Below are 11935 nucleotides of genomic sequence, written 5' to 3' on the forward strand. Positions count from 1 at the left end.
AACTGGTGACAAAGAAAGGGCTGGTACCTGAAGGAACCAGCATACTTCCGATAACTCCCAGTGCATCACCGTGAAAAGGTAAAGGTTGGGGGGACAACAAACTAAGCTTTAAGTGGCAGGGCTATATTTAGCCCATGACTTCCATATTGAAATAATGGATTCTGGAAATAGTTATCTCAGATGGATAGTAGAGGAAATAAGACCACAATGATAGCCTCTCAAAGGTAGAAAACGATGATTGGTAGATAAATGATGCTTGAAAATCTAAGGGAACAGGGGAAACCTGCAACAACTTCTGATTAGTGACTAAGCATAGCTATGAATTATTCACTCTGAAATATGAACTGTGAAGGCTTTGGTTCAGAGTTTCTCAAAGGAAGGAAGAAAAGAAAGGAGAGAGGGAGGGAGACTGATAAGACAGTCTGGGGAAAGAGTTCTTTAAACTATGGCTTATCACCACGAGGAGGGAGGAGTTCGCTTGGTCAGAAACAGAAAATTAGACATAGTCAAGAATTCCTGTGACAAAATGGAAATCTCCTAAGAGGGAAAAAAAAAAACACTGAATTTTCCCTGTCTCCAGGAATCATTTGCTTCCCAGTCCTACACAATGCGCTCAGTCATTCACATACTCAGGACTGGACACAGGCAAGTCTAAGGCAAGCCAGGAATCCTCACTGAAAAGCCTTCAAGTGCCAGGCAAAGATACAGGTATGAAGCAGCTGGGGCATCTGAGCTCAGTGAGCTCCAGGGTAGGGAGGGCTCAAGACCAGGATTGTCAAGGTAACAAGTCTTCAAAGAGCAGCCTCCATGGACCAGCCCCTGAGCAAGGTCCTAAACATACGGACCTTCATGCCATGAAGGAGACAAGCTTCTGTCATCAGTGAGCTCTATAACAGAAAGGTCTCAGATCCATGAAGCTGCCAGAGTGCTAGGTTCTGCGGTAAGATCTGACCTGCCCAAAGGGTGAGGTGAGAACATTCACAGAGACCAGACGTTACCTCTGACAGAATTCCTTGACACATGGGGAAACTCCTGCTAAAATCTCTACAGTGCAAGCATGCTTCTCTTTCTGCCTCGAGTCTTGGCTCAGTATATAAATTTTCCCTGGCTCTGAGGTAGACATTTGCAGTTATTTATTCCTCTAAAACTATTTTACAGATTACTGCTCTAGGTCCCAGTTGGGGCGGTTCTGAGTATTGTTTTTCTATAAGTCACTTCAAATTACTGTTGAAAGAAAACAACTCATAAGAAGTGATGCAATTGTAATATTAGAAAACACACCCAGGAAGCTAACACTCCCTTGAGGACTAGGACGGGCTAGTCCATGTGAGCCACACCCAGATTGTGGCTACTTCCATTATCATGTGGCAACAGAACTACAGTCACAGACTACTCACGTCAATGGGTGTAGAACATCCTCTGTAGGACAGAACCCTCCAAAACAGAAGGCCCCCCGCTCCTCTTCAGTTATTTCAGCTTCTTAAGAGAATCCAAGCAACAAGCCCGGAACTTTGTAGAGCATCGGATGTCAGGCCACTTGTAGATTTCCCTTAATGGAAAGAAGGAGAGGAAAAGCAATATTTTATTACAACATTTTGTTTCATTTTGCTCCTCCTTAGCATCCCCGTCCGCAGTACACAGCAAAGCTTCCAAGCAGCTGAGGCTCTCTGATGGAATTGGGCACGTCCCAGGGAACCTCAAGGGAGTTTCATTTCTTATCTCCTGATATTGACTGATTTTTAAATTAAAACAGAACATTCTAACTTTATTATATATTCCTTGATGACAATTATGCTAACATAAATATGAATTGCTGTGGGAAACAAATTTTCCCAGGAAAGTCTGTGAGAAGAACATCATTTTACATGCTTTGAGATCCCAAACATCTGACCTCTCCAAAAACAGCTGGATTATCATATCTGCTTCTGGATTCAATTTGGTGCAGTATCACGTGTCAGTTAACCTCTGGAAAGCTCCTCCATTCTCACAGGAGAATGAGGGAGGAGAAAGCAAAAGACATCTTGGCACTGTCATGAAAATAACTATCACATGGATCTCCGGATGAGACTCAAGGACTCGAAGTGATCCCATGCGGCATCCCATGTGATAAATCTCACGTGTACCTCAGACTACCATCCTCTGCCTTAGATGTAACTGGTTATCTGTTCTGAATAGTTGTTGGCTCACAACCTCCCTGATATAGAAGCTAAGGAAGCACCAACTCCTCCAGTTAACTGGATGTCCACTGAATGCCCCAGATGTTCAACTCTGCACACATCATCAGTGTGATGCTGTCTTAGTTCTATTGCTGCAGTGAAATATGAACAAAAAGCAAGTTGGGCAGAAAGGGTTCATTTGGATCAAGCTTCTAGATTATAGTCCATCATTGGAGGAAGTCAGAACAGGAACTCAAGCAGGACTGGAACCAGGAGGCCATAGAGGGTGCTGCTTCCTGGCTTGCTTTCCATGACTTGCCCAGCCTGGTTTCTTACAGAACCCAGGACCATCCATCCAGGTATGGCACCACCCACCAACAGCTGAGCCCTCTCCCACTGGTCCTTAACTGAGAAAGAACACCTTACAGCTGGATCTCATGGAGGCGTTTCCTCAACTGAGGTTCCTTCCTCTCTGATAAATCAAGCTTGTATCAAGTTAACACACAAAACCAGCTAGTACAGACATCCTGTGACCTCACACATGCAGCATGGTGAAACAACATGGCACATGAGCAACACTTGTACACACACACAATAATAATAATAATAATAGTAATAATAATAAAATAATTGAAAATTAAACCACTATTAAACTAATGGGAGGATGAAATCTAAGAAGCCTGAGATCAGAAACCTTTCTTCCTTCCTTTCTTTCTTTCTTTCTTTCTTTCTTTCTTTCTTTCTTTCTTTCTTTCTTTCTTTCTTTCTTTCTTTCTTTTTTTTCTTCCCTTCTTTCCTTTTCTGAAGCTGGGAAAACTAAAGGAAGTATTCTGCTCATAAAGAGAGACTGAAAATAAAGAATTTTGTTTCTCATGGAGACAAAAAAATAGATCTTGCCTGTAGAGAGGCAGAAAATTGAGCCTGACATTCAGGTGAGTGTGGTGCTGTCCATAAATGGATTAATCAACCACCTAAGGCAGGAACAGACATGGAAGTGGGTGAGACCATCTCAGAAGGTAAAACAGTCTTGGGGTCCACTTGACCTGGGTCAGTAGGGAAAGAATAATACCGGTGTGTCCTCTGACCCAATCCAACTTCCTTATTTTTGCAGATGAACCTCAAACCCAGAAGGCTAATTTATTATCCAACAGCTCAGAAGATCTGAGAGAGTGAGCAATTGGGAAGTCAGCAGTGCTGGCCCTGAGCAGACAATCAGCTCAAGGGCTCCACCCACATCTTATTATCATTGTTCCTCCCCTTCCTGTTTCCACCTCCAGTTATTGGAGAAGAAAAGTCTCAGTTCTCTTCCCTCTGCTGCACATGCCCATCACCTCCGATTTCTGGACTTGAAAGGACCTAATGATTCATCCAATATAAGAGAAAAAACCTACGGAAACCAGGATTGAGAGGTTGAGAGGAGCCCACTGACTTGCCACAGACTGCCTGTAGATTCCAGATCCAAATCCCAGCCTCTTGTTTCTTTCCTTTACACTACAAATGCCTGGTGTAAGAGGCTGTCTTAGTTAGGGTTTCTGTTTCTGTGAAGAGACACTATGACCACAGCAACTTTCATAAAGAAAACCAATTTGGTGGCTTACAGTTTTAGAGGGTGAGTCCATTATCATCATGGTGCGACAAGGTGGTGCTGGAGACGGAATTGAGAGTCATACATCTTGATTCACAGGCAATAGGAAGTGGTCTGACTCTCTGGGGGTAGCTTGAGCAAATGAGACTTCAAAGCTTGCTCCCGCAGTGACACACATCTTCCTACAAGGCCAGACCTACTCCAACAAGGCTACACCTCCTAATAGTGCCAATTATTGGTGTGGGGAGGTGGCATTTTCTTTCAAACCACCACAGAGGCCTATTTCTAAGATGTACTCTCCAGTGCCTAATATCTCCGAAAGTATGTTCTGTTTTCCTCTTCCCTTGAGGTGTTTCCCAAAAGAGCTCATGGTTCACTAGCTTGTGCTACCATCTACCGTCTCTATGATAAATAACACTCTGTGGGGGAGGGTCTAGGTATATTGTAAGTGTTTCTCTGTGCGTGGATGCATTCATGTGTGTGGAGGTGCATGTAAAAGTCAAAGGTCAGTATTGGTTGTCTTCCTTAAAATGGTCTGTTTTTGAGATAGTCATTGAGTTTGGAACTCACTGATGTGGGAGACTAGCTGACCAACAAGCTCCAAGGATTCTGTCTCTGCCTCCCCAGTGCTGATAGTATAGGCATCTGCCACCATGATGCTCTTCATGTGGCTATTAGGGATCCAAGCCCAGATCCCCATGTTTGCACATCAGCACAATACCAACTGAGTTATCTCCCTGGCCCCATGGCAACGCTTTTGCTATCATATGAAAAGAAAGAAACCTATATGATTCTCTACAGTAGTTTCCAAATTCACTTGACCACGGGACTCTCATTTTCCCCGCTGCTTTATCTACTAACTTGAGTCAAATTTCCAAAGGCTGTACTTTGAAAAACTTAATCAAAGTCTCATTATGAAGAATTCCCAAACAAAACATCTCCATGAAGTGGTCTTCTTGGTAGGGACCTAGCAGGGAAGCCAGGAGACACAAGCAAAGTAAAGAGAAGCAGTGGTCACCATCTGTCCCAGAGCCGTGTGCACTGCCAGCAGCAAAAAGTGAGATGGCCACACACACTGTCATCTGGCTAAAGACACTCAACCCCAGCCACAGGTTCCCACATCCTCAACACCAGCTATTGTGAGTTTCCTTCTACTTCTGTTCTCTGTTAGTAGAGACTCTGTCATGCCAGGTCCTTCCACATCTGCTCTTGCTTTTCACCATCCTGATCTAAAACCTCTGGACTTACAGTCACGCCTAGACCTCTGAAAGAAGCTTGCTAATGACTGTCCCCACCTGACTCCTCCTCCCCTTCAATTCTCCTTACAAGATGCCATGCTGTTAACCTTCCTAAGTAATGCAACATCGCGTTTACTTTCAGAGAAGTGAAATGCTCAAGTCTCTGCAGCAACTGATGTCTCTTGCTGATGTCCTAAGTCCTAACTGTGTAGCCCAAAACAATCCAATGCTCCCCCAGCAAGTTCCCCATCACCCTGGGCTCATCCACCCCTGCCACCCTCATCGCCCATGCAGCGAGAGTGTTCAGCTCTGTGCTTCTGTCTCCCAGATTCCTTCTGGTTCTTACCTTCCTGCTCCACCACCAGTCCTGAAGCGGAACAAGCACCCCACCCGCTTCTACTCTCATGGCTACGGAACCCTACGTCTGTGCATCTTGTTCTTTGACTGGATTCTTGCATCTCCTCACTCATAGAAAGCTTGGGAAGGGAAAACATCAGGCATTGCTAAGTGTGCTTAGCAAGTACTCAGAAATTTCTCTTGTTGAATAAAAGAATCCATATTCATGGCCAGGCAGTGGTGGCGCACACCTTTAATCCCAGCACTCGGGAGGCAGAGGCAGGCGGATCTCTGTGAGTTCAAGGCCAGCCTGGTCTACAAGAACTAGTTCCAGGACAGGAACCAAAAGCTACGGAGAAACCCGGTCCATATTCATCTCACGACTATAAGTTAAGCAGACGAGTTTAAGCCTATAAAACTTCAAGGCAAGAAGTGGGAAAACTAACCGCTTTTGAGGATACAGAGGCATTTGTAACAGATCTTTCTAGTTAAACTGACCTTAAATTTTGAAAATAATGAGAAAACCTTTTCTATGTCATCTTAGCGGATCCAGGGAATGCCAGCAAAAGACAGAGCTGAGCTGCCAGCCACTTCCCTACCAGCTTCTCGCTGTGCTCCAGGGGGAGGAGTCTAGGATGGGTGAGGTGGGCTAGCCAGTGAGTACCAGGACTGCACCAGTCTCCTCCCCAGCACTGGGAGGACAAGTGCACACCAGTGGACTTGACCTTCTTATGTGGCTCCTGGATGTTGAACTCAGGTCCTGCTTATGTGGCAAACACATTATTGGACAAGCCACCTCTCCTTTCCCTAGCACAACTGTGTTTGAATTAACCCCAAATATGCTTTGCTTTTTTTAAAACTGGGCCAGTCTTTTATCTGCTTTTCAAACTTCAATATGCTTCAGAATCACCTCTAATTGCTCTTGGAGAGGGACACCTAATGCTAACCTCTGCCATCCACATACATGCACACACATGAACAGGCATGCACACACACACAAAGTCATCATGCATACTTGCAAATGAAAGACTCACAGTGGCCAGGCAGTGGTGGCAGAGGCCTTTAAACCCAGCACTCAGGAAGAAGAGGCTCTGTGAATTCAAGGCCAGTCTGGTCTATGGAGTGAGTTCCAGGACAGCCAAGGCTACACAGAGAAATCCCATCTCAGAAAGCCAACAACAACAAAAAGGATTCATGGTATATAATGGGGATATACAGAGAATGAGCCGTAGGCAAAACTTACAGAATGCAATGACAAAAGTACGGGTTCAAATTCTAGACCAGTCACTTCTGTGCCATGGACCCAGCATTTTCTTAGGGTCCTATGTCCCAGGGCAAAGCAGGAAAAGTCCCCACCTCACCATACCATAAGTTCTCACTGAGACTCTATGTGAAATGCTTAACTTAACCTCAGTGCACACCAGCACTCGGCTCTTCATAATTATTCATGAAATCTGAAAGCAGATCAAACAGGGTTCTGCAGAGTATCATGCCTGCCCTAGTTTGCTCTTCTGTGGCTGTGACAAAGCATTGGTCAAAAGCAACTTGGTGAGCAAAGGGTTGGCTTAGCTTCTTAGCTGACGGGCCATGACTGGGACACCAAACTCAAGGCAGTAGCCCAGAGGTAGGAACTGACGCCGAGGCCAAGGAAGGATGCTGCTTTCCAGCTCATTCTCTACCCATGGCTTGCTCATCCTGCTTTCTTATACAGCATAGGAGCCCTGCAGTGGCAGCACCCACAGTGTGCTGGGCCCTCCCACATCAGCAATTAATCAAGAAGATACTGCACAGACATTCCTACAAGACACTGCGATGCAAAGACTTTTTCAGTTGAGGTTCCCGTTTCCCAGATGACTGACTGGTTTGAATCGGGGTTGATAAAGGCTAGCCACCCCAGAGTCCAGCTTTAGTATTATAATGTGGTTTTTGTCAGTGTATTCTTGAAGTCCACAAGGTTCCTGGAATCTTTAAAACTGTCACGTCTTTCGGTTCTCTAATTTGACGTTAAATGCAAGAGATAGCCATCTTCCATTTAATCTTAGCGCCCACCTTTTCATCTGTGTTTATAATTGTCCGAACACCCAACAAAAGCCAGGTCAAAACAAGAACCAATCTGGAAAGAGAAGAATCGGTGGGAAAATTGAGTCACCGCTTGGCACGAGGCAGTTTAAGCTATTCAGCCACAGCAGCCCTGCAAGCAGATGCGTGATTTGGAATCTGACATCTTACATACCAGCAAGTACTGGCTTATAAGCAGAGAGCTGAGGCATAAACACACAAAGCAGGATGATTTCATCCCCGGTTCTATTAGTAATTGGGTTAAACGCCCATTTGGTACCAGTTTCAATATCGCCACAGTGTTAACCTTGTCTTCAAGAGAGTGAGCAGTTCTTATGCTTTATCTTAATTGTCAACTTGTCTGAATTTGGAATCTCCTAGGAGTCACACCACTCGGGGAATTTCCAGGAAGGGTTAACTGAGGAGCAAATCCCATCCTGAGCATGGACATCACCATCCCGTAGACTGGGGTCCCAGACTGGATAAGAAGGGAAAAGGTTCAGAGCAAGCAGAGTGACAGCATCCATCTCTCTCTCTCTGCATCCTGACTGTGCCCAGTGTGACTGGCCCCAGAGCTGGAGCCACACTCCCCATCATGCCTACCCTGCCTCCTGCCATGATGGACTGTATCCCACAAACTGTGAGCCCAAATCTGCCCTTCCTTCTTTAAGATGCTTTTCTTGGGACATTGGTCACAGAAACAAGATGAGTAATTAATACAACAGTTTAGTTAATGGTCAAATGGTACCCTTCAAAAATCATATTTAATAATGAACTTCTACTGCATTTTGGATGAGATCCATGTTTTCTGAATTTATAAACCCTTGGGGCTAAGACAACTTATTCAATGTACCTATACCAGCAAGCCTTCTCTGCCTAAGTATTAATATATTTAAATCATAAGCCCAAGTTATAAGGAAAAGGACACACTGTTCAACTCCATCCACTAACTTCCTCTCTAGCAATGAACTCAGACAGAACCTCATCGTCTCTCCCATTGGAACCATGCTACTAACTGAAACTAGCAATCATTTTATTTGATTTCACTAGTAAATTTACTTTAGCAATGTGGTTGCCTGTGAGCTCTAAGCACAAGGATCGTCTGTAGGACCTAGTTTCATATTTATACATTTCAAAAATATTTTAAAAAAATTTTATTGTATCTGTATGAGTGTTTCCCTGTGTTGTGTTTGTACACTGTGTGGTCCCTGGTGCTCACAGAGGCCAGACTAAAGCATTGAAAGCCCTGGAGCTGGAGTTACATATGTGTGTGGGCTGCCGTATGGGTGCTAAGAGCTGAACTCGTGTCATCTGAACTGAATTGAGCCATCTATCCAGCCCCAGAGTTAAACATATACTAATAACATATTAATGACATCACCTGAGAAGCTGAATTTTTTTCTTATAAAATAGATTCACACAGTATTCATGTAATTATGGCAAGTTGGACAGCCCTGAAGAAATGTTTTCTGAAAACTCAGTCTACCTCTCTGTTCATCGGTGAAATGGCTGTGTCTCTCTTTCTTTATGTTTTATATTCATGAAGACACTGGTATCTTTTTTCAATTTTTCTAATTTTTACAAAACAAAATTTGAACCCAGAGCTCCCAACAGCACACTCAATGCTTAGTTCATTTCCACGTGACCTGACTCCTGGATACCCTGATCCGGCAGCATAACCAATGAACAGAAATCGAGGTTTGTTTGTTTTTATGTTCTCAAAAACAGCAAGTGTGGCTTTCAATGCTCCCCTCTAAGAATTTTCCCAATAACAAATCAGAACTGTCATAGGCATACAACAAGACCTTAATCTGTTTGAAGAAGCCAGTAAAAACTCACTTATGGGTTACACTAGAAAGTAATTTACAGAGAACCCCAAAGACACATATTGTCCTTGCTCAACTGGATGATCCTGACAGAAATAATATATATATATATATATATATATATATATATATATATATATATATATATATATATATATATATATATATATATATATATATATCTCCTTGGAATTTCATGAATTACATGGTCAATCTGAAACTGGAGCTTGCATCTTCAGAGTACTGTTTAGCTGAAGTGGAGGGAGAAAGGACGTTATTCAGAGAGTATAGGACTGGGCTGGCCGTGAGAGTCATACAGTAAAGGCCCTGTGACCCAAGGCTTTACTGTAATGTGACTCCAGGCGTGCGTGCTGGTCCCAGACAGTGATTAGCAGAACCAAACTGGAAGCTGTAGAACTTGTATAACGCTCTTCATAGACACGAACATTACCTTTTTTACATTTATTTATTTATTGTGTGTATGGGTGTGTCTAAGTGTGTGCACATGTGTGGACCATAGCTCGTGTGTGGTGGTCAGGGGAACTGGCAAGCATCAGTTCTTTCTTTTCACTATGGAGGCTCCATAGGGAACCAAACTCTGGTGATTTGGCTTGGCGACAAGCTCCTTTACCTGTTGAGCCATCTCGCCAGTCCATATAAGAACATTTTGAGCACAAAGAAGCCAAAAAATGGTTGCACAAGGGCTCACTGCTAAAAGTTTGCAAAGTTAAAAGCAGAATTGTGCCCTACTAACCCCTGACCCATAGCACTTTCAACTGTAGGATGATTTGAAGTGAGGTTGTCTGTCTGTTGTCATAGCTAAAACTACTTAAATGATTGCTAAGTAATAGCTGTCATGTGACAAGAAGATCTCATCAAATATCTCCCGAGTGCTCAAACGTCTGCTACGAACCTTTAGCAACATTCTTAAAGATTCATAACATTCAAGTTTAAAACACAATCAGAACAACAGTGCTACCTTCCAGAAACATATAACCATTTTGAAACAAAAGTAACCCATTATGTTACAATTCTTTCCTTCGTCTAAGAAAGAGGTAAACAAGATAGAATCACAGTGTTAGAACTTACAGATTTGGGGGAGAAATTTTTTTCTTAATTGCATGCTTTTTAGAGCAGTTCTAGGTTACAGAGAAACTGAGCAAACATAGGAAATTTTTCTCCTATGCTACCTGCTCTCAGGTGAGTTTAACCTCCCCTGATGTTAAAGATGTTTCTAACCGCTGTCCGAGCACTGTAGTCAACAAGCCTACAGTGGCATGCCATTGATGCCCAGCGTCATAGTTTGCCCTAGAGTTCACTTATGGCACTGGTGATCTATGGGTTTTGACAAATGGATAATGACATGTATCCATGTATCACCCAGAATAGTTTCAACACCCCCAAATCCCACCTATTCATCCCTCCCTCCTTTCTCTATGTTTTTTCCTGGTTTCATAGCTCATTTATTGCTTAATATTGCTGAATAATTATTTTATTTATTAATAATAAATTATTTATGAATGTAGGCATATTCATGTGTGTCACTCAGTGTCTATGCACATATGTGTGCTTGCATGTGAAAGCCAGAGGTCAGCCTTAAATATCCTTCCTTGGATGGCCTGCCTTGTTTTTTGAGACAGGGTCTCTCTGTTCATACGTGGGACTCATCAATTTGGCCAGGACAGCAGTCCAGTGAGCCCCAGAGGTCTTCTTGTCTCTGTCTCTCCAGTGCTGGGATGGCAAGCACACTCCATCAAGCTTGGCTTTTATGAATTATTTTAATAAAACATTATTTGTGAAGCCGTTATTAAAACTACAATTAATTCAGCACTGCTGCTTTTAGCACTGGGCAGTGCTCTATGATCAATCCCTCTACTGGAAAATATCTGGGTTATTTACAGATTAGGACAATCATAACGAAGGCTGTTATGAAAATTCTTGCACAGGCTTTGTGTGGCTACATCCTTTCCACTCACTTAAGCAAATACTAGAGCGTATAAACACTACAGCCTATAGTCAAAGTCCATTTAGTTTTACAAGAAACTGCATGTGTGTATTGCATTAGCCTAATTTGCACTGTACAGCTGCACATCTCCCATGCTCGCCTGCCCTCTGCCTCTCTTGAAGTGTACTTCAAATATTTCATCCTTCTTTAACCAGCGATATGGTTTCGTTAGTGTTGTGTTCTTTGTGTCTCTCAGGTAATGTTTTCTGCAAATATTTGCCCCTATTGTGTGTCTGATATCCTCATTCATCTTGACATTGTCTTTAACAGGAAGGAAGTTACTGATTTTAATGATGTCTAGCTTCTCAACTATCTCCTTCATGTAGTTTCGACTGTACAGTCGGGTCTTGGGGTACATTTTGCATTAACTTCTGTGAAGGATGTCAGCTATTGTCTTGATTCATTCTGTTCACTATGAGAAAGACTTCCTTGTCTTTGCTGTGTTGCTCTTACTCCTTTGTCCTCTTCTTTTTGATTGATGTTATTGAGCTCTACATTTTTCTCTGCTCCCCTCTCTGCCTCTCCCCTCCCCTTCAACTGTCTTCCTTTGTCCTCTTTGAAGGCATTCACGAGGGTCTATGTAGGGCTCTCCATTCTGTTCCACACGACCATTTGTTTGTCTTTGTGATTACTGCACTGCCTGGATTACCGAAGATTTCTAGAGAACCCCAAAGTCAAGTGTTGCCAGCCTTCCAACTGTTTTCCTCCATCAGCACTGAGTTAGCTATTCT

At 43.2% G+C, this 11935-nt stretch overlaps 1 protein-coding gene across 2 annotated transcripts in view; it reads right to left on the reverse strand.

The window, feature by feature from the left end:
• Ddr2 (discoidin domain receptor tyrosine kinase 2) overlaps positions 1-11935 on the reverse strand; it is a 133180-nt gene that overhangs the window by 111570 nt on the left and 9675 nt on the right. For both annotated transcript variants that reach the window (XM_013346943.2, XM_005348773.3), the window contains exon 2: positions 1398-1549. The gene's annotated coding sequence lies outside the window, so the exon portion shown is untranslated. The remainder of the gene's footprint in view (positions 1-1397; positions 1550-11935) is intronic.

This window comes from Microtus ochrogaster, chromosome 6 (assembly GCF_000317375.1).
Source record: "Microtus ochrogaster isolate Prairie Vole_2 chromosome 6, MicOch1.0, whole genome shotgun sequence".
Classification (NCBI taxonomy): domain Eukaryota; kingdom Metazoa; phylum Chordata; class Mammalia; order Rodentia; family Cricetidae; genus Microtus; species Microtus ochrogaster.